The sequence below is a fragment of the Alligator mississippiensis genome, chromosome 7, assembly GCF_030867095.1.
Source record: "Alligator mississippiensis isolate rAllMis1 chromosome 7, rAllMis1, whole genome shotgun sequence".
In the NCBI taxonomy this organism is placed as follows: domain Eukaryota; kingdom Metazoa; phylum Chordata; order Crocodylia; family Alligatoridae; genus Alligator; species Alligator mississippiensis.
Genome location: NC_081830.1, coordinates 31,607,016 through 31,626,926, shown reverse-complemented (window position 1 = coordinate 31,626,926; position 19,911 = coordinate 31,607,016). Strand labels below are relative to the sequence as shown.

Sequence of the window (19,911 nt, the reverse complement as noted above, 5' to 3'; positions counted from 1 at the left end):
AACCTTACAACAACAAAAATTGCAGTATTAACTGTGATTCTCCACCTTCCTTGGGGACTACACGATGATTGCTTTGAGCTAGGTTTCAAATATGATACATAAAAATGACAATTATAAAATGTTATGCACCAATAGACAACCATGATGAGATCAAAGATCAGTTCTGTAATTGCCAACAAACTCTGATAGACAACATTCCCAAGCATGACATCAACTTAAGATTGTGAGATTTCAATGTCAAGGTTGAGGAGAATAATATCAAAGTGAAGAAAGGAAAGGAGGAACAAAGGCCTTGTTCCCCAGGGTCAGAGTAGTGAAGTACTGACAAAATCATGCCAGGGCTCGTGGTGGAATATCTCCCTCCAAAAAATACCATATAGTAACTTGGAATTTGCCAGGTGGACTCACTAGGATTCAGAGAGACTCTTTAGAACACCAGAGCATATGGAGGAACTTTTGTCATAAATGACCACAAATTATGTGTAATAAAAGCCCAAAAAGCATCAAAAAAATAATAGCAAAGAAGCAACAGAAAAGATATTACATTACTCTTCTCAAATTGAAATGAAGGATAGATTTCTGGTGCTATAATCACTAGGCCTGTGTGAAGCGGCTAGTATTCGCTTCAGATTCATAGTTGGCTGATTCAGGGTGATTTGAATCACTGTCCCGAATCAATTTGGCCAAATCTGATTAGGAGATTCAGCCACTGCCAAATCGGCCGAATCTCTAAATTGGCCCCATCCCTCACCCACTCTACCAGCCCCGTCAATGGCTGCTCCAGATCCCAGCTCTTTAAAAATAATAAGTTCTAGTGAACAAGTTAAGAGGCTGTGACTTGGAGAACTACACAGTCCGGTGGGTGGCAAATTGGCTAGAGGGTCGCACCCAGAGAGTCATAGGGGATGGGTCGGTTTCAACCTGGAAGGGTGTGGGCAGTGGGGTCCCGCAGGGCTCGGCCCTTGGACCAATACTCTTTAATGTCTTCATCAGCAACTTGGACGAGGGAGTGAAGTGTACTCTGTCCAAGTTTGCAGATGACACAAAGCTATGGGGAGAAGTGGACACGCCAGAGGGCAGGGAACAGCTGCAAGCAGACCTGGACAGGTTGGACAAGTGGGCAGAAAACAATAGAATGCAGTTCAACAAGGAGAAATGCAAAGTGCTGCACCTAGGGAGGAAAAATGTCCAGCACACCTACTGTCTAGGAAATGACCTGCTTGGTGGCACGGAAGCAGAAAGGGATCTTGGAGTCCTGGTGGACTCCAAGATGAACATGAGTCAACAGTGTGACAAAGCCATCAGAAAAGCTAACGGCACTTTATCCTGCATCAGCAGATGCATGACAAACAGATCCAAGGAGGTGATACTTCCCCTCTATCGGGCGCTGGTCAGACCACAGTTGGAGTACTGCATGCAGATTTGGGTGCCACACTTCAAGAGAGAAGTGGATAACCTGGAGAGGGTCCAGAGAAGGGCCACTCGTATGGTTAAGGGCTTGCAGGCCAAGCCCTACGAGGAGAGACTAGAGAACCTGGACCTTTTTAGCCTCCGCAAGAGAAGGTTGAGAGGTGACCTTGTGGCTGCCTATAAGTTCATCACAGGGGCACAGAAGGGAATTGGTGAGGCTTTATTCACTAAGGCGCCTCCAGGGGTTACAAGAAATAATGGCCACAAGCTAGCAGAGAGCAGATTTAGACTAGACATTAGGAAGATCTTCACAGTTAGAGTGGCCAAGGTCTGGAATGGGCTCCCAAGGGAGGTGGTGCTCTCCCCTACCCTGGGGGTCTTCAAGAGGAGGTTAGATAGGCATCTAGCTGGGGTCACCTGAACCCAGCACTCTTTCCTGCCTATGCAGGGGGTCAGACTCGATGATCTATTGAGGTCCCTTCCGACCCTAACATCTATGAATCTATGAACCTAACATCTATGAATCTATGAATATTTTTAAAAAGCCCCGCACTCACCGGCTGCTGCCAGGAAAGGGGGGGGGCGATCCCCACTACCCCCACTGCCCCACGCTGCATGGGGGGCTCTGCCATGAGCCCCTAAAAGCCCCAACAGCTGCTGCAGCAACCAATGAGTGTGCAGCTTCTTTTTTTTTTTTAAGAACCGGGAACTGGGGCCGGGTGGGGGGGGGGTGCTTGTGGCAGAGCCCCCATGCAGCATGAGGCAGTGGGGGTTGGTGAGGATCTTTTTAAAGAGCCGGGAGCTGGGGCTGGGTGGGGCAGCCATGAGAGCACTGGAACAGGAGGCAGTGTCAGGGGCACTCAGGGAGCAGGCAGGAGATGGGGCCTGGCAGGGGTCACCCCATTGTCCCTTCCTCCCCTCCAACTTCCCTCCCACGCCCCCTACTTAGCAGCAGAGAGACCGGATCCAGATCCCTGCGGCAGCGGAGAGCTTCAAATCGATTCGCACCTTTTAATTGGTCTCCTGATTTGATTTGGATTCAGAGTGTTGGCCACCGAATCAGGCTGGCTCTCCTCCGAGTTGCATCAGCACCCAAAGCTTCGCACAACCCTGATAAACACTAGATGCACCATCAGAACTCAACATCAACATGTCACGATTCTTTCTGTGCTGAAGCACTATAGGACAAGTGAGAAGTGGGAGAAGTGTATGTAATAAAGAAAGGAAACCAGATCAAACTTTCACTCCCACTCCCCCCAAAAAACTTCCCAAAAAATCAGGAGCTAAAATGTGTATGAAACAAAGGACAACACATTTTTTTAAAAGTGCAAGAAAAGACAAGGAAAATCCTGGATAAGGTCACCAAAGAAGTTGAAGTGGTCACTGAAAGTGGTGATTGAAAAACACTTTATCAACTCAATAAGATTCTAACCAGTAAATTTACAATCGCTGGAGCACCTGTTAAGGGTAAATAAAGATCTTAACAACAGAAAAAGAACAAAGAGAGTAATGACCAGAACATTTTCAAGAGATGCTGCACAGGCAAGTGTCACATACTGGCTTTGGCTGAGAAGCTAAACATCCCAAGCTAGATATTGCTGCATATCACATTACAAATGAAGATGTGAAAAAAGTTACCACAATAAAATTTTAAACCTAGGAAAGCTACAGATGGAAACCAAGTCACCAGGGAAATAATGAAAGCTTATTCTGATGAGACTAAGGATAAAAAAAAAAAAAAAAATCAAATTTTTCAATAAAGGATGGGGCCAGAAATTTTTTTCCATAACAATGAAAATAATGGCATTGTAGTCAAACTGCCAAGAGAAGTTATTTAATTGACTGCAATAATTGGCAAGATCTTACATGTCTTTTACAGACAGGCAGTACCATCTCAAACAGAATGCAGAAACAGCTGAAGCAAAGACGAAGGAAGAGCAGACTCTCTTTTGACCTGGAAGATCACATTTCAACCAGATTTGTATTGAATTAGAGCAGCAAATAACAAAAAGTAATCACTTATAAATTTCATGTTTCAAGAAAGCATTTGACTTCAATTCAGCCTGGAGTACCTTGATATATTATGCTGCATTAGCAAAAGAATGGATGTCTTCAAGCTTTTAAATCAATGTGAAGCTTGTACATTTAAAGTTTATAAATTTGGATGAATATGGTAGTATGGTAGAGTTAAATGAGGATTTATTCTCTAACGTCTCTTGTTTATCGTTGTCACTGACTTCATTAAGAGAAAATAAAACATGGATGGACACAAGTATCACGTGGCTCAGTAGCAGTAGATTAGATTTAGATTTTGATGATGGTATAGGTCATCTAAAGTATGGTTCAATCAATATGCAAGAAAAGACTGAAATACTATCCAGAAGAGCAAGATAACCACAGTGTCCCATAACTTGAGCATCACGTTAGAATGTGGGTCAATGCATATCTCTTGGCAATTATGAGTAAGCCAATGGGAAGGTCCAAAAGAAAACAACATTACTGATTGACAAGGTGGTTGAGAAATGTGAAGCCACATTTATCATCTTAAACAAAATTGGGTCCACAATTCTACAGAATTTGGGTAAATTCTGAATTCAAATGTTTTTTCTACCTTAATACATGGATGTGAAGGCTGGAAGTCCACCAGAAGTACAGCCACACTTATGAATGTCATCAGCAGTGTACAACCCAAGCAACAACTAGACATTAAATTGAATGGATTGCTATCAAAGGCGGATGTTTATCAGAGTTTTCAACCAAGTTATAAAGTACAGAAGGCAAACTTCTGGGTCACACGTTCAAGTTCATCTCGTCTTGCTGACTTGAGCTCATTCAGATCCATCAAAAGCTCTCTGATAGTCTCTCTTGTTATTTCATGCCTCAGGTTCTCCCCTTCCTTATCCAAATAATCCTTTTCAGGTGTCTGGCTACAGCTTAATGTTTTTTTTTCTGAAGACTGAAGCAAAGTAGCTGTTGAGTAGCTCTGCTTTCCTTATATATTCTGTTAAAAGTTCCCCCTGACTATTTATCAGTGGACTCATGGCTTTCTTGGTCTTTCTTTCCTGGTCAATGTACTTACAAAACCTCTTCTTGTTGTCTTCAGTCTCCTTTGCCACATGCAGCTCTTTCTTTATCTTTGCCTAACTGTTTTTGTCCCTGCAGGTTCTTGCAATATATTTCCTGGTGACCTGCCCAGTTGACCTTGGTGGCCTTCCTGGTTTTTCATTGCCTGGATGCTTTCCTTTTGCATTTGAGGCATCCTAGAAGCTCCTTGTGCAGACACATTGGACTCTTACCATTTTTATTGCACTTTCATTGTGTCAGAACAGTTGCTTGTTAGGCTTTCAGTACTGTGCCTTTTAGAAGCTCCCAGCCCTTCCAGGTGTGTTTATCCCTCCGTCTCTCTTCCCATGGCACCATGCCTGTTAGCTTCTTGAGTCAGGTGAAATCTGCCTTTTTGAAATCCGGTCTAATAAAAGGTATCATTTTGGAACCAAGAGTTCTAGTTTTTTGTATGTCTTTTTGTCTCAGTCCAACACAGCTACCAAGTACACCCCTGAAACATTGAAGATGCTGAATTTTAGCCAATTTTGGATTTTAAACTTCATTACAGAACAACAAGGAAGGTTGGTTTTTTTTTTACCTCCCTGCCAGCCATCTGACACTTCCAGGGAAGGAATTCTACCTGATCTACACATCGAAGAGCTACTCAGCACAGCTCACAAAGACACTCATGGACCCAGAGGGACAGACTTCCATCTTCAGCTCCCTCTGTGCAAAAATGAAGTTTATTTCCTACCTTTGGGGACTTTTTACCATCTTGTACCATCTACATTTTTCCCAGAGCCTGACGAAGGGACTTTGATCCCGAAAGCTTGCAGAAAAGGACAATTTTCTTGCCATTTTCCAACTGGTCTAATAAAAGGTATCATTTTGGAACCAAGAGTTCTAGTTTTTTGTATGTCTTTTTGAAATCTAGCATCCTAGTTTTGCTGACTTCATGCTTTCCCTGTCTCAGGATGTGAAATTCTATCATATAGTGATTACTTCTTCCAAATTGCTCATCACCTTCACAGCCTCTACCAGTTCTTCCCTACTGGTCAAAACAAGATCCAAAATAGTTGTATCCTTCTTTCTGGAACAGAAACTTATCTTTTACACAAGTTAGGAACTGGCTTAACATTTTATGTTTGGCTGCATTGTTCTTCCAGCAGATGTCTGGAAAATTGAAGTCTCCCATCAGTACCATCCCACAGCTTTTGGATAAATTTGTCACCTCTATGAGTCCATGGGTTTCCATGGTAAGTGTGCCATTGGGCAACGGGTAGTACACCCAAAAGTAGCTAAGCTGACGATGTGCTCCAAACAAGACTGTCAGAGGAGAAATTCATGGGATCTAACAGCATCAGAAAACAGCTTGTGAGAGGCAGGGATGATGGATCTTTGTTCATGCCCTAAACATCACAGAATGGATTCATATTGAAAATGATTCTCCAGATTATCCAAATCATCTTCTCAAAATTTCTTTAACTAATATGGTGGATTAGCGAAAGCCTTGTTAGAGAAGTAATTTTCTGTTCTCAGCAAGATTATTTTGATTCAGTTTCGAAAGCTGCTACTCAGTCAATAGCCACCTCCATTCCCCAAACACTCACATTCTTCTTACAGGGTGGATTTTACTTTTGGTTAAAAGAAAGTCTCTTATTTTATCTTTCATTTCTCCAAAGGAAAGAAACTCCAATTTCAAACTAAGCACCAAACCTAGCCTAGGAGATAACTGGAAGTGGGCCATTCTAGTGTTTCTCCCAATGCATTTTCTAGTTCTCATAAATAATTCTTGGAAGATCTCTTAGCATCAGTCACAAAATATATAAACAATTCTCTTATTTTCTTTCAAAGGATAGCTCATCTGTCCTTGGGGCCACTGCTCCCGCATGGGTTTGCACTGAATAGTATCTTTCCCAGTAGATTGCTCTGTAAATAACAATAAGATCCGTTTTAGAGTTAAGTCCTATTAAATATGAATCAAATTAGCAGAATCGGGTCTTGTTACTGCTGTATTGATTGATCCCTATTTATTAGTAGTAAATTAAGGTTGCAGGAGACCTAATCAACCTACTTAGCCATGAGTTGCAGGACAAACTGAACAAAAGCTTAGGTTCACTCAGCACAGTCAAACCCTCATTTAAGGTCTTATATGAAAAAAAGAACGCCTGTTATCCTACCTTACTGGGCACTGTGTAATGCATTAAATACACAACTTGATTGGGATGCTTACATGTATGAGAAATCATACATTTCCACCTCCCTTGAATAAGATCCTGTCATCACTGCTCTCAAATAATATGTCTGAATAAAACCCATGCAATGTGGCTGCAGGACACCAACCACAATGAAGTGATGATGTATTAGAATAACACTGCTGCAAGGCGGTTCTTATCCCCCTCTAGAGCCAGTAAGATTTCAGACTCAGACCTGGTTTTAGAAAGAGCTTCAGGGCCAAATTCTATCAAGGTTGCTTATGCACTACACAGGCATCTGAGAATCATTCTGGTATTTCTGGAGTATTAGGAACAGAAGAGTATGGATATCTTGAATAAAACTGCCTGAAAACCATCCATTACAGGGGCTTTCTTGTCTACACCAGTCCAACTGCTTTCTTCGCTCCTCTTCTTCAACTAAGTTGTCTAGACTGTCATGCTGAGCATCTGGAAGTTTGAGTAATCATCTCAAGATGCATGATCTTGTGCTCTGAGTGATGAAATATCCTGGAGAATTTTCCAAAAATGCGTTGATTCAAATATGATTTGTGTAGATTCCTCAGCTTAAGCATACCAAGTTTTCCTAGGGACCAGTCCAAAACTATGCAGCGAACCCCACAGTGACTAAGAACAGCTACAAGCAAGACGTAGCTTCTTCAGCCTTGTTTTCAATAATATAAACACACTGTGGACACATAAAGTATTTAAAAAAACAACAACCTCAATAAAAACAAAACAGCACTGCCCACACAGCTCCTCATGTCATGAGTGGGGGAGCGGATAAACAAACTACATGTGACAGATGCTTTCTGTATCATTTAATGCACCACTGAATGATGTTGGAAATTATCATGAGGACGATGGCAAAAGAGTTGCTATAGAATAAGATAATACAACAATACTTAGGTCCTGCAAAGTGCTTTTCATCTGCACATCCTCAAAACACATAGAAAGGAGCTCAGAATTGTTACTTCACTACCTGAATGGGAAAGCAGGAGGAAAGCGGGGGCACGTAAGGAGTGAAGCAACGTGACCAATGTCACATCGCAGAACGAGAGCAAAAGAAATAATATTACGCAGGTCATGTGATTCCCAAGCCAATACTATATACACTATGCTGCACTATCTCTTCAGAAAATGAACACCTGCTTATACGTTTCAAAAAGGTATCTACTAAGACATTGCCAGCATGATTCCCTGAATTATAATGAGGCACTACATCCAGTTGATTTTTCTACCTTGAAGGCATGGCACACCACTAATTTGAAATTATTTTTCTCTAGGTTTTCCTTTTAAAAAAATAAATAAATATGGCATATTCAACCACTTCTTTCTCTGTATTTTATTGACATTGGTCTCCTTTTAAAGGCTTGCTTTGCTCTTTCAGATTATGGCTAGCCTTGATAAATGCAGAATAAAAACAAACTGCTCTGAGATGAAGACTTTCAAAATGTACTCTTCGCTAGAGTGTGGAAAAAAGATCAATAATGCATTTTGTTTTACAGATGGTTACAATAGCTAGCTTCCCAATAGGGGGCATTACAGTATGGGAGTATATAGGGTTATGGCTAGAAAGTTGGAGAGCTCTACCTCTGGGAAGCACTCGATAAGGGAAACCAGCATGTGTGGAGGAAGGATAAAGTCAGGATGTTGCACTGCTTTGGCATTCTTTTCTTTTGTCCTTGAACACTGGATATGGTGTCAGAAGTGAGTTGGCTCCTGCAGATACAGGAAAGCAGAATGAAGAAACTCAAGAAACACAAAAAACAAAAGAGAAAATTATAATTATGGCAACATACCAAATTCCTGCTCCCAAACAGATGGACATGAAAGGGGATATGTTTAGCAAATGGACATTCTTTAAATCACAATGGGAAAATTATGAAATTGCGAGAGGGTTACATACAAATAAAAACCAAATGAAAGTAGCTATGCTGCTAGCTGTAGTGGGAAAAGGTTGCCGTTGGGTCCAGCTCCATCTGGGCATGTCAGTAGCACACACAGGAATGATGCACGTAAAACCTTAGGAAGGCAGCAAGAAAGCATTTTCAGCCAACAAAAATATCAACTACAAATGGTATCTTTTCAACATTCACAGTTATGAATTTGGCATAACAATGGATCCTTGTGTTGCTAAACTATGAAGAATGACTGACTTACACAATGATCAAATCATAAAAGATGTACTAATTTGCAATGTGTACTAGGGACAACATTATCAAGCAGAACTCCTCAGCCAGCCCATGCTACCTCCACCATGGCCTGTAGATAGATGAAAACCCAGGTTTGTGTCTGGAGGCAGAGCCTGAGTAGAGCATATCCAGATGTCTCACCAAATGCCAAAGAGAAAACCTAAAAAACAGGAGGAAAAACACCCCAAATAACTCCAGGACAGCATTTGTCCCAGATTCGCAGCATCTGCAGGGATCTAGAAACAGTGGCTTGCCCTTTGCAGACTGGCAGCATTCCAGGCTGCAAGGGGCTGCCAGGAGTGGGATGCGGGGGGCACTTCATGCATGTGGACACCCACACACATGCACAAGGCCAGGAAACTAAGCCAGTAAGAGCAGCTCCCCGCAGGTAAATGAATGGTGGGGAGAAGGTATAGGGAAGGGGGTGGGGGGGCAGATTGAGGCCTCCACAGTGAGGGAAGGAGGGGGGAAGGACCTGTGAAGGGGGGCATGTGTCCCGCCTTCCCCTGTGGAAAAGGTGGTCATCCTATCTGCAGCTGGATTGGCTGCTGAAAGTGCCACTCACCCCTTATAAGCACACCTGCAGCCTCAGGATGCATGCATGACTTCACACAGCCTCAGTTCTGGCCAGCCTCATGTTCACTGCTTTCTCCTGGCTCCTGACTCAGCTTTGTCTATCTCTGACCCTGATCTTGGATCGTCCCTGAACCAGCACTGGCTCTGCTCTCTCTGGCTTCCCCAGCATCCCAACTCAGTTTGACTTCCTTGACCCTGATCTTGGTTCTCTGGCTCCTGACCTCAGTTTACGTTTCAGACTGTCTTTTGGATCTCCCCTCTCAGCTCTGGTAACCTGTGCCCCCATGCTGCTGACCCCAAGGTTGCTCCTGGTGGCCTACCACAGGCCTGGCTATCTATGCCTGGGCTAAACCCCCACACCCTGCATTTTGATTATGTGCTCTTTCCTCCTCTCTATCTGCCCCCACAGTCTCTGCATGGAGTGGGCAAGGTGGGCACCAGCTCCATGTTCCTTCTGAGAGGGAAGGAGAGAATGGGGACCCATTCTTGTTTGGCGTGTAGGTACCACCATCCTAAGTATGGGGTTCTACCATCATGCTTAGTGCCACCATGCAGCCTGTGCCACCATGCAGTGCCATCATGCTTAGTGCCACCACTCCAGCCTGTATTCATATGCACACCATACTCAGGAAACCAACACTTCAAGTTACATCTCTGCTCCACAAGAACATGCCCGATGCCCCTCCCCATACCCCCTCAGTACCCCAAAGCTACTATCCCCATCCCAACTGTATACTCTTCTTGTCTGTTCAGCCCTTCCCTCCACTCTGTGCCTGGTATTTTTATATATTTATATTGCAAGCTCCTTGTAGTAGAGACATCTTGTCCTCTGTGAAATACACAGCCTAGCTCCATGGGGACCCATTCATGTTTGTCCTGCAGGCATTAATATCATAAGCATGATAAACAAACAATGGAAAATGTTCCACAAATCAGGGCCATATGTAATAATTGTGACAGGACAGAGTATAACAAAGCTTGCAAATACGTTCATCACAGCAAGGAAGCAAGCCATGATTAAGAAGACAATGAGATATTGTACACATATAGCAATGCAGAACAAACCATTCAAATCAAATGGTTTGTAAAGCTCAGGTTACCTCCAGATGCAGCATCAAATAAACCAATAGGCAACTGAATGTTGAACGGGACATCAGTTAATGTGATAGGCTACAGTGACTTCCTCAGCTACAGAAAATTTCCACCAAGTAATATCACATTGAAATTATATGATAAAATTAAAATACCACCAAGGTCAGTGTAAATTGCAAGCTATAAAAAATACACAGGGCAAACTTTCAGGTAATGCAGACAACTCAGAAGCAACCGCATTCAGCTGAAGCCAAGTAACTCATAAACCTAGGGACACTAAACCTGGAAAAAATTATCTATATAACAGACACATTAGCAAAACCACAAGATGATTGAGTTCAGGATCCTAAGGAAAGGAAGGATGGAGAGCAGCAGAGTAAGGATCCTGGATTTCAGAAAAGCAGACTTCGACTCACTTAGGGAACTTGTGGGCAGGATCCCATGGGAAGCCAGTCTGAGGGGGAGAGCAGTCCAGAAGAGCTGGCTGTACTTTTAAAGAGCCTTACTGAGAGTGCAGGAACAAATCATCCCAATGTGCAGGAAGACTAGAAAGTATAACAGGAGACCAGCTTGGCTTAGCAGGGAACTCTCTGGTACACTAAATCACAAAAAGGAAGCTTATAAGAAATGGAAAATTGGACAAATAACTAGGGAAGAATATAAGAGAATTGTTTGGGCATGCCGGGATGAAGTCAGGAAGGCCAAAGCACAATTGGAGTTGCAGCAAGCCAGGGACATGAAGGGTAACAAGAAGGGGTGCTACAAGTATGTCAGCAACAAGAGAAAGACCAAGGGAAGTGTGGGTCCCTTACTCAGTGGGAGAGGCAACCGAGTGCAGGTATTGAGGAAAAGGCTGAAGTACAGAATGCCTTTTTCACCTCAGTCTTCACAGGCAAGGGCAGCTCCCAGACTGCTGCACCAGTCAACACAGTTTGGGGAGAAGGTGAACAGTCAACAGCAGCAAAAGAACAGATTAGGGATAAATTAGAAAAGCTGTACATATACAAGCCCATGGGGCTGGATGCAATGCATCCAAGGGAGCTGAGGGAGTTGCCCAATGTAACTGCAAAGCAACTGGCCATCATCTTTGAAAACTCATGGTGATTGGGGGAGGTCCCAGGTGATTGGAAAAGGGCAAATATAGTGCCCATCTTTAAAAAAGGGAAGAAGGAAGGATTTAGGGAACTACAGACTGGTCAGCCTCACCTCAGTCCCTGGAAAAATCATGGAGCAGGTCTTCAAAGAATCAACTCATGGTGCTCCGGAGAGGTCCCGCAGGACTGGAAGAGGTCCAATGTTGCACCCATCTTCAAGAAGGGAAGGAGGGAGGACCTGCATTGGTACAATCTTTGTCAGTAGATCGAGGGAAGTGATCTGGTGAAGCCACAACAGAAGTACTGTGTCCAGCTTTGGGCCCCCCACTACAGAAAGGATATGGGCAAATTGGAGAGAGTCCAGTGGAGCTCAACAAAAATGATTCAGGGGCTGGGGCACATGACTTGTGAGGAGAAGCTGTGAGAAGTGGGCTTATTTATTCTGGAGAGGACGAGACCAAGGGGGAAATTCAATAGCTGCTTACAACTCCCTGCAGTGGGGTTCCAAAGAAGATGGAGCTGGACTGTCCGCAGCGGTGGCAGATGACAGAACAAGGAGCAATGGGCTCAAGTTGCAGCAAGGAAAGTTGAGGACAGCTATTATGAAAAACTTTCTCACTAGTAAAACACTGAAAGAGGTTACCTAGAGAGGTTGTGGACTCTCCATCCTTGGAGGTTTTGAAGACCTGGCTAGACCAAGCCTTAGCTGGGATGATCTAGTTGAGGCTGATCCTGCTTTGAGCAGGAGGTTGGACAGAAATGACCTTCCAACGTCCCTTCCAACCCTCTTTTTCTATGATTTTATGAAAAACAAACAAACTTCCAAGGCAGACAGTTCACTTTGGCATCCCTGTGCTGAACCTGCTAATAAATAGGGCTGTGCGAAATTTCACCAGCAGTTTTGTTTTGACACTGTTTTCACTCATTTTGAGCTCAAAACAGTAAAATCAAAATGAAACAGAGAGCTTCAAAACAGCCTCAAAATGAAATGAGGCAAGTCAAAACGTTTTGAAATTTTCTAAACGTTTTGAGTTTCGAAGCTCAAGCTGGGCTTGTCTGCAGGGAACAGAAACTAAAGTAAGGAGTGGGAGTGGGTCGGGGGGAAGGATTGCTCTCATTATTGACTGTGTAGCTGGCCAGTGACTGTCACCCTTCCCTGAGGTCCCTTCCAATCCCAGTGCTCTGGGGGAGGGATGGAAAAACTGCAAAGAAGGCAGCATTGTTTGAACTGCCCTGCTTTCTGCCTTGGTGTCAGTTGAGTGAAGGCGCACCTTAACACGCACACAGTGTGACCCACCCATGTCATGAGTGTTGCCTGTCAGCAGCTAGAGGTGCAGGCCCCAGAACCCAGACTCCCCCTGCACCAATCTCCTTGACAGCTGGCAGGCTTTGTGGCTGCGGCAGGGCCTAGCAGGCCTGCAGTTTTGACCCCCCTGTGCCCTAAGACAGACACAGTCAGCTGCATAAGCACCCATGCCATGAATTTTGCCTGTCAGCAGCCAGAGGTGCAGGGCCCCAGAACCCAGAAGCCCTGCACCAATCACCCTGAAAGCCGGCAGGCTTTGTGGCCTCAGCAGGGGCTATCATCCCTGCAGCTTTCACCCCACTGCGCCTTAACACACACACAGTGTCACCCATGTCACAAGTTTTGTTTGTCCTCAGCTTGAGGTGCAGTTTCCCCCAAACCCCTGCACCTATCTCCTTGAAACTTGGCAGGCTTTGTGGCCTCCACAGGGGCCATCACCCCTGCAGTCCTGACTCTGCTGTGGCTTAACACATACATGTGACATGCGTTTTGCTTTCAAGACTCTGAGGTGTAGTTTCTCTGAAGCCCCTGCACCTGTCTCCTTGAAACTTGGCAGGCTTTGTGCCCTCAGATGGGGTTACCATTCCTGCAAGGTTCATCTAAATCAGGCCAGAAATGTCAAAGTTATAAGCTGTTTTGAGCTTCCCCATTATAGCTTATGGGCGAAACTTTTAAACAGCGTCTAAACAGCTAAATTGTTTCGACGAAACAAAATGGAACAGCAGTTTTGAATCAAAATAAAATTCAAAACAAAACACTGTTCCATCAAAACATCAAAACACAAGTTGAAATGAAACAGTGCTGTTTCGCACAGCCCTACTAATAGATTGTTAATAAGCTTCTGAAAGACAGGGATGTTTCTCAAGCATGTTACACCTAGAAACAGATACATTGGTAAAAGAGAAATAGCTAACTTGCAAAGCATGCATTGCATTAAAAAAAGGATGGAAACTATGGTGGTCATAATGCACTTGGAATAAGCGGGCATCATTGCTAAAATCACAGAGCCCACAAGCTGGATAGGCAGTGTGGTAGTCATTAAGATGTAACTGGGGTGGTACGTAGAAGGTAGCCACTCTTCAAATGGAAGGGATGTTAGTGGAAGTGTGAATGCTCTGGGAAGCATGGCTGCCTAACTGCAGGCCAGCTCACCTCCTTCTCTTCAGAGCAGAGCAGAGCAGAGCAAACCAGGAGTCAGTGATTCTTAACTATGTACAGGTTTAATGTTGCTCATTAATAGATGACTTACAGCCATAAACTTACATATATATGCATACACATGCATACACACACACACCCACACCCATACCCACACACACACACACACACACACACATATATATATATATATATATATATATATATATATATATGCTTTACAAATATGCATTCACCCAAACAAAAGCTCTAATTAACCCGGAACTCAAGCATAGGCCTAGTACCCGGTGGCTTTTGGGTTAGCCTACAGTCACTGCCCCTTGTCAGGGCCCTCCAGGCCACAGGGGAAGGGGGCACTCAGTGAAGAAAATGGAGGTTAATCAACAAACCAATAACAAGAATAATAGGCAGAGATGGGTCAGTAATTAAACATACATAATAAGGTTACACTAATGACAGGAATACCTAACAATGACAGGATAATACATAAACATATGCAATACGGTTACATCAAATAGAACACATATGCATAAAATAATCAAAACCATAAATACGAATACAGGGCATCTTATAATCCTCTTTGAATGCAACAATAAAGACACAGGGTAACAACAAGAATCTCAGCAGCATGGAAAAAACAGAACCCAACTGTGGCACAGCAGCTGTGCCCAAAGAAGAAATAACAATCCAAGCAGGAACCCCGACACCTAATAAAACACCATTACCCTTTCTAGGTTACTCAGCTAGGCAGGGTCCTAAACCAGGCAAACCCCTCCCCCGATAACAAACAAGAAACTAAGATCCCTTTTTATGTCCCAGGGTGAATTGTCCCCTCCTGTCAGGGGCTTCCCCTCAACTGCCCACAGTGGGGAGCGCCCCCTCCTCCCTTGTGGGAATCCCTTCCTGGGAGACTCATGACTCCCGCAGTTTTTTGAAGGGGGGGTCGTCTTCAGCTGCGTGTTGGGGCAAGGCATCCCTCCCCCTTGCTGGGGTGGTTGACCTGCACTGCTCACAGAAAAAAGGCCCAAGCTGTTTCATACAGCTCTTCTGGCCAGCCATCCCACCTTCCTCCCCACATATCGGCCTGTGCACTGAAGGGGCACTGGCCTCATGCAGGTGAAGGGGGGGAAAGGTCTACACTGCCTAGTGAAGCCCCAGCATCCCATCAACTCTATGGCCATGCACCAATGGCCCAGTTCCTGCTTCATGCAGGATTGGGGACTCGCGCTGCCTTGTGCAGCTGCCATGGTCCCATCCACTTCTGGGATCTCCACGCATCGTTCCACGCACCAGCTCTCCAGCCCTGTGCGCCAGTCCACGCACCGAAGCTTCTGCCCCTGCCTCATGTGGGGTTCGGGCCCCATACTGCCTCATGCAGCTGCCATAGTCCCATTTGGTCCCGGACTCTCCATGCACTGACCTGTGCCCCATCATCATGGCTTTCTCTGAAGCAGGGCTGGGATGCAGCCACTTGCTGCTTCCCCTTTGACGAAGACATCTTCTGGGTGCTTCTGGGGCAACTGCTGTGCCCCACCAGTCAGCTACAACAGCTCTTCATAAGCCTTCTTCATCATGTCTTGTCAAAGACACCTGTGTGCTGGGCACACTGGCTTTTTATTCCTTTTGGAGGCTCCACCCCCAGATTGGGAATGAACCAATCAGGCAGCTCGAGGGGTTAGTTCTCTTTCAGGTCCTCATTCTCACCTTGCCCCTGGGTCAGGGCAGGGCTGCCTTTGTTCTGCCATTCCCTGATTGGTGGCTCCACCAATGGGAGCCCGATCCCTTTGGGCTTAAGCTAAGAATCAGGACTGCCAGTGAGCCTGCCAGGCAGCCTGCCACAAAGAAGCTAGGCAAGCTAAATATTTGCCCAGTCCAAGCCACCTAAGCAAAGGACCTAGTACCAAATAACTGCAACTGATAAAATATTACTCAAGGTGGCAAAAGGAAAACATTTTCAGTTCCTTGGGGCAAAGGCAGATTTCAGGCAGTGCTCCTGGAAAAGGAGAACCACGATCTCCTCACATTTTGGATATTGCACAAAAAGATGTAGATGTAGATGTAGATGTAGATGTAGATGTAGATGTAGATGGATGGTGGAACAATCCAGCAGCAGAAGAACATCAATGCCATGAACAACATGAACTAATGGAACTCAGAGGGGTCAGTATCCTAGATGATGGCATTTGGTTGTGTGGAAACAGACACAGCATAAGAAAAACTGTGGCATAACCTAACCTCCCCTGTCTGATGGAAAGAGCCAGAGAATCTAAATATGGATTTAAAAAAATAAAGGTGTTATTGTTTCAACAGTTTATGGGAGACAATCCCAGGGGTAGATCTTCCATAGACTATGATCAAAAGTTAACCACCATAGACCAAATAGCCACACCTAAAGATATCCACTCAGTTCAGAGACTGGTAGGATTTATACAATATCCAAGAAAAAAAGGTTTCCAAGAGCTGAAAACCCCTAAGGCTATGAATGAATAAGCCTGCAGGAAGGACATGGTTACCACAACATAATACAGTCATATCTAGGACCTGTTAAACAACTCCCCCATCCTATGAGATGGGTCTTGGGTCTCACTCCTACAAAAGTATCAATTATTATCTTTGGTTATTACTATCAGTGGAATAAAGATAAGACCAAACGGAAAAGGACTGTCTTGCAATAATCTTGAGAAAAGTTTCCTGAGTATTAGCGCTGTGCGAAGCTTCGGGTGCTGATTCGATTCGGAGGAGATTTAGCTTGATTCGGCAGCCAAATCTCCAAATCTGAATCTAATCAGGAGACCAATAAAAAGGTCTGAATTGATTCAGAAAAGATTCGGAGAGCTTTGGAGATTCAGGCAGTCCCCACTCACCGCCACAGGGAGCTGGACCCAAACTCCACACCTGTAAGTAGGGGGTGAGATGCAGGACTGGAGGAGGGGAGAGGGGACCATGGGGGATCCCTGCCAAGCCCCATCCCCTGCCTGCTCCCCCAGCTCCTCTGAACTCCCCCGATCCCTGCCCACTCTCCTAGCCCCCCTCCCCCCATGGCTACCCCGCTCAGCCCCAGCTCCTGGTTCTTTAAAAAACAAAAAGCCCCACACTCACTGGGTGCTGCAGCAACCATCGGGGCTTCTGGGGGCTCGTGGCAGAGCCCCCCATGCATGCAGGGCAGAATGGGGGGGTTGTTTGGTTTTTTTAAAGAGCTGGGAGCTGGGGCTGGGTGGGGCAGCCATTGATGGGGCTGGGAGAGTGGGCAGGGGATGGGCCCTGTTTGATTCAGAGATTCTTCGGCTGATTTAGCAGTGGCTGAATTTCCCAATCAGATTCGGCCAAATCAATTCAGGACAGTGATTGAAATCACTGAATTGAATCACTGTCCCCCGAAGTGGCCGAATCCGAAGCAAATACTAGCCACTTTGCACAGTCCTACTAAGTATATTCAAATATCGAATATGGGTTGAACAAGACCTCAATCCACTATAATCCATTTTTCAATAAGGTCAGAACTTAGGAGCCTCAAAACACTTTCAATTCATGCTATTGACATTGCAGTACTACATCTTACATAACTTTGATGCGTGCTTCAAGAAAAGGACTGAGATTCAAACAGCTAACTTCTTATCCAGTGTAGCGTGGCAACATGAGAGCACAACAACCAAACACAATTACAAGATCCTCCACCATGTAGAAATTCAGAAATCATAGAAAGACACAGGAAACATCAGCTATGTCAGTTCTGTGCCAGTTTCAAGGCAGGGTCTGGAGAGAATCCAAGAACTAACTAAACAAGACAAAGATTTACATGTGCTTGTATTCACCATTCTGTCTGGACAGCCAAGCACCAGAGGAAAAGTCCCACCTGCCTTTCAAGATTACTGGGACTCTTAAAATGAGTTGAGCATACAACACAGTGTTCTTTATAATGGCACTTGAGTCATAACAGATCATTAAAGAACAGAAACTCTCTCAAGAATACATCAAAGCCTTTTTGGAACAGAACCCTATATGTTGGAATCCAGCTGTACATTGGAATCCAGTTTTGCCATATGCCGGCCAAACACAACCAAAGATGCAAGGGAACTGATGAGTACATATGAGATGCAGGGAAATAAAGGCCAAGCAGCAAAGAGAGATGATGAAAATACCAAACATCCTAAAGAGACCTTGAGGGGAAGTAGGGAAGGATTTTCACTGCAAACCTTTCAAACTACTTCATTATCACCGATATCTATTCAGAATTCTGGGAAGCAGGCAAAATAGCAGATACTGCAACACAGTGACTATCAAAGACAACGCTAAAAAGCATGCCAGTAGGCATGATAACCCAAGCTGTGTGCTTTTGGACAGTAGGCCACTGCATACCCTAGTGCCTGCAGTCACAAACTACGATGTGATGGCATTTCCAATAGTAACAATAATTTTGAAATAAAACCATTTTGTGTGCAATGATCAGTTACTGGATCACAGTCACAAATGATGAATGCAGTCGACAATGCCACCATCAGTATTTTGTACTGCTGCATAAGTCTCCCACTTTGTCACAGACATACAGCATGGACAGTCATTTTGTCATTAGTTTCTGAAACACCTTTGTACAATCAGTATTGGTGGAAGGAGCAACAAGACAAAAAGAAGAGACGCCTGCAGAGGCCATAGTTACTATGATCAACAACATCCCAGTACTACAGTCCAGAGACTTTGTCAGGATCAAACTGTTTCCTCAGGCCAAATTGTGGACTTGGAAGGAAGCTACATATGTTGAAGAGATAAATCTTGAGTCATATAACACAACACTAGATGAGCATATCATTTACCAAAACCATAGATGCATTCATGCATTATAAAGCCCAGACAAACATCAGTGTAGAGAATGGGGTAATACACATATTCCTGATACTTGATCAGTGGCCCATGAAGGGAGCACAGACCAATATGTGACCAATAAACATTGAAACAGACTCTTGAAACATCACACCCACACAACTAATACAGGCAGTCTCATCACCAGAAAGAATCACTCTCACTCCACTTTCAATTTGCTGGCAGGCTGTACGTAAGGCTCTGTAGGCCACTAAAGTGGGAAAAAAGAGCCCCTCCCAAACCTCAGAGAAAAATACCTTATCTCCAAGCAAATTAAGGCAAAGATATTGCCTTTCAAGTTGTATTTCTTTTATATGGGATGGTATAAACCTGATGAGGCTGTGATAGAATGCTTCATATGTAGACACTAGGCAAGTTATGTTTTTCTTCTTCAATTGTGGTTTCTCAGATAAATGTGACAAAAGGGATTGCTCAATAGATAGCTTCCCAATAGCAGGAATTATGATATTAGCTTATGCGTAAGGTAACATCCAGACATTTTAAGAACTGTGCCATCAGGAGAGATTTGATAAGAAAGTCCACCACTCCTGGAACAAGGAATATAACCTGAACACTGCTCTCTCTTGGTGCTCTCTGTTTTTATGACTGAACACAGATGTAACTGGTTAGTAACATAATACAGTCTCCCATTTTAGGCTCCCTTGGCTGGAGATGGGATGGTGATTGGATTGATTATTCCTATTTGTTAAGTGCTGACAATGTGCTCACTGAAGTCAATGTTGCATGAAGTCATCGAAACTGCTCCTTTTGGTAAGGGCTGGCTGTTATTGATTTGCCATGTGGCCTTGGGCAAGTCACTTAACCTCAGTTTCCTGGTCTAGATATAAAGAATTATGAGACTTGCAAAACAATGAGTCCAAGTGAAGAACAGCACCCTTGTAAGACACAGCTTAAAGGGGGCTTCTTCATGAGAATCAGTTATGTGATAGCGAGAAAGATTTTGCACA

The 19,911-nt window shown here is 44.3% G+C and overlaps 1 long non-coding RNA gene across 3 annotated transcripts in view; it reads right to left on the bottom strand.

Annotated features, from left to right (window-relative positions):
• Window positions 1–19,911, bottom strand: part of LOC109283676 (uncharacterized) — a 177,618-nt gene that overhangs the window by 50,063 nt on the left and 107,644 nt on the right. The window contains exons 3-4 of one of the 3 annotated variants that reach the window (XR_009463416.1): window positions 11,738–11,863; window positions 8,262–8,390 (exon numbers count right to left, since the gene is read on the bottom strand). The exons of 1 other annotated variant lie outside the window; for it this stretch is intronic. This is a non-coding gene — a long non-coding RNA (uncharacterized LOC109283676). The remainder of the gene's footprint in view (window positions 1–8,261; window positions 8,391–11,737; window positions 11,864–19,911) is intronic. One more of the 3 variants, XR_009463415.1, reaches the window with a different exon arrangement.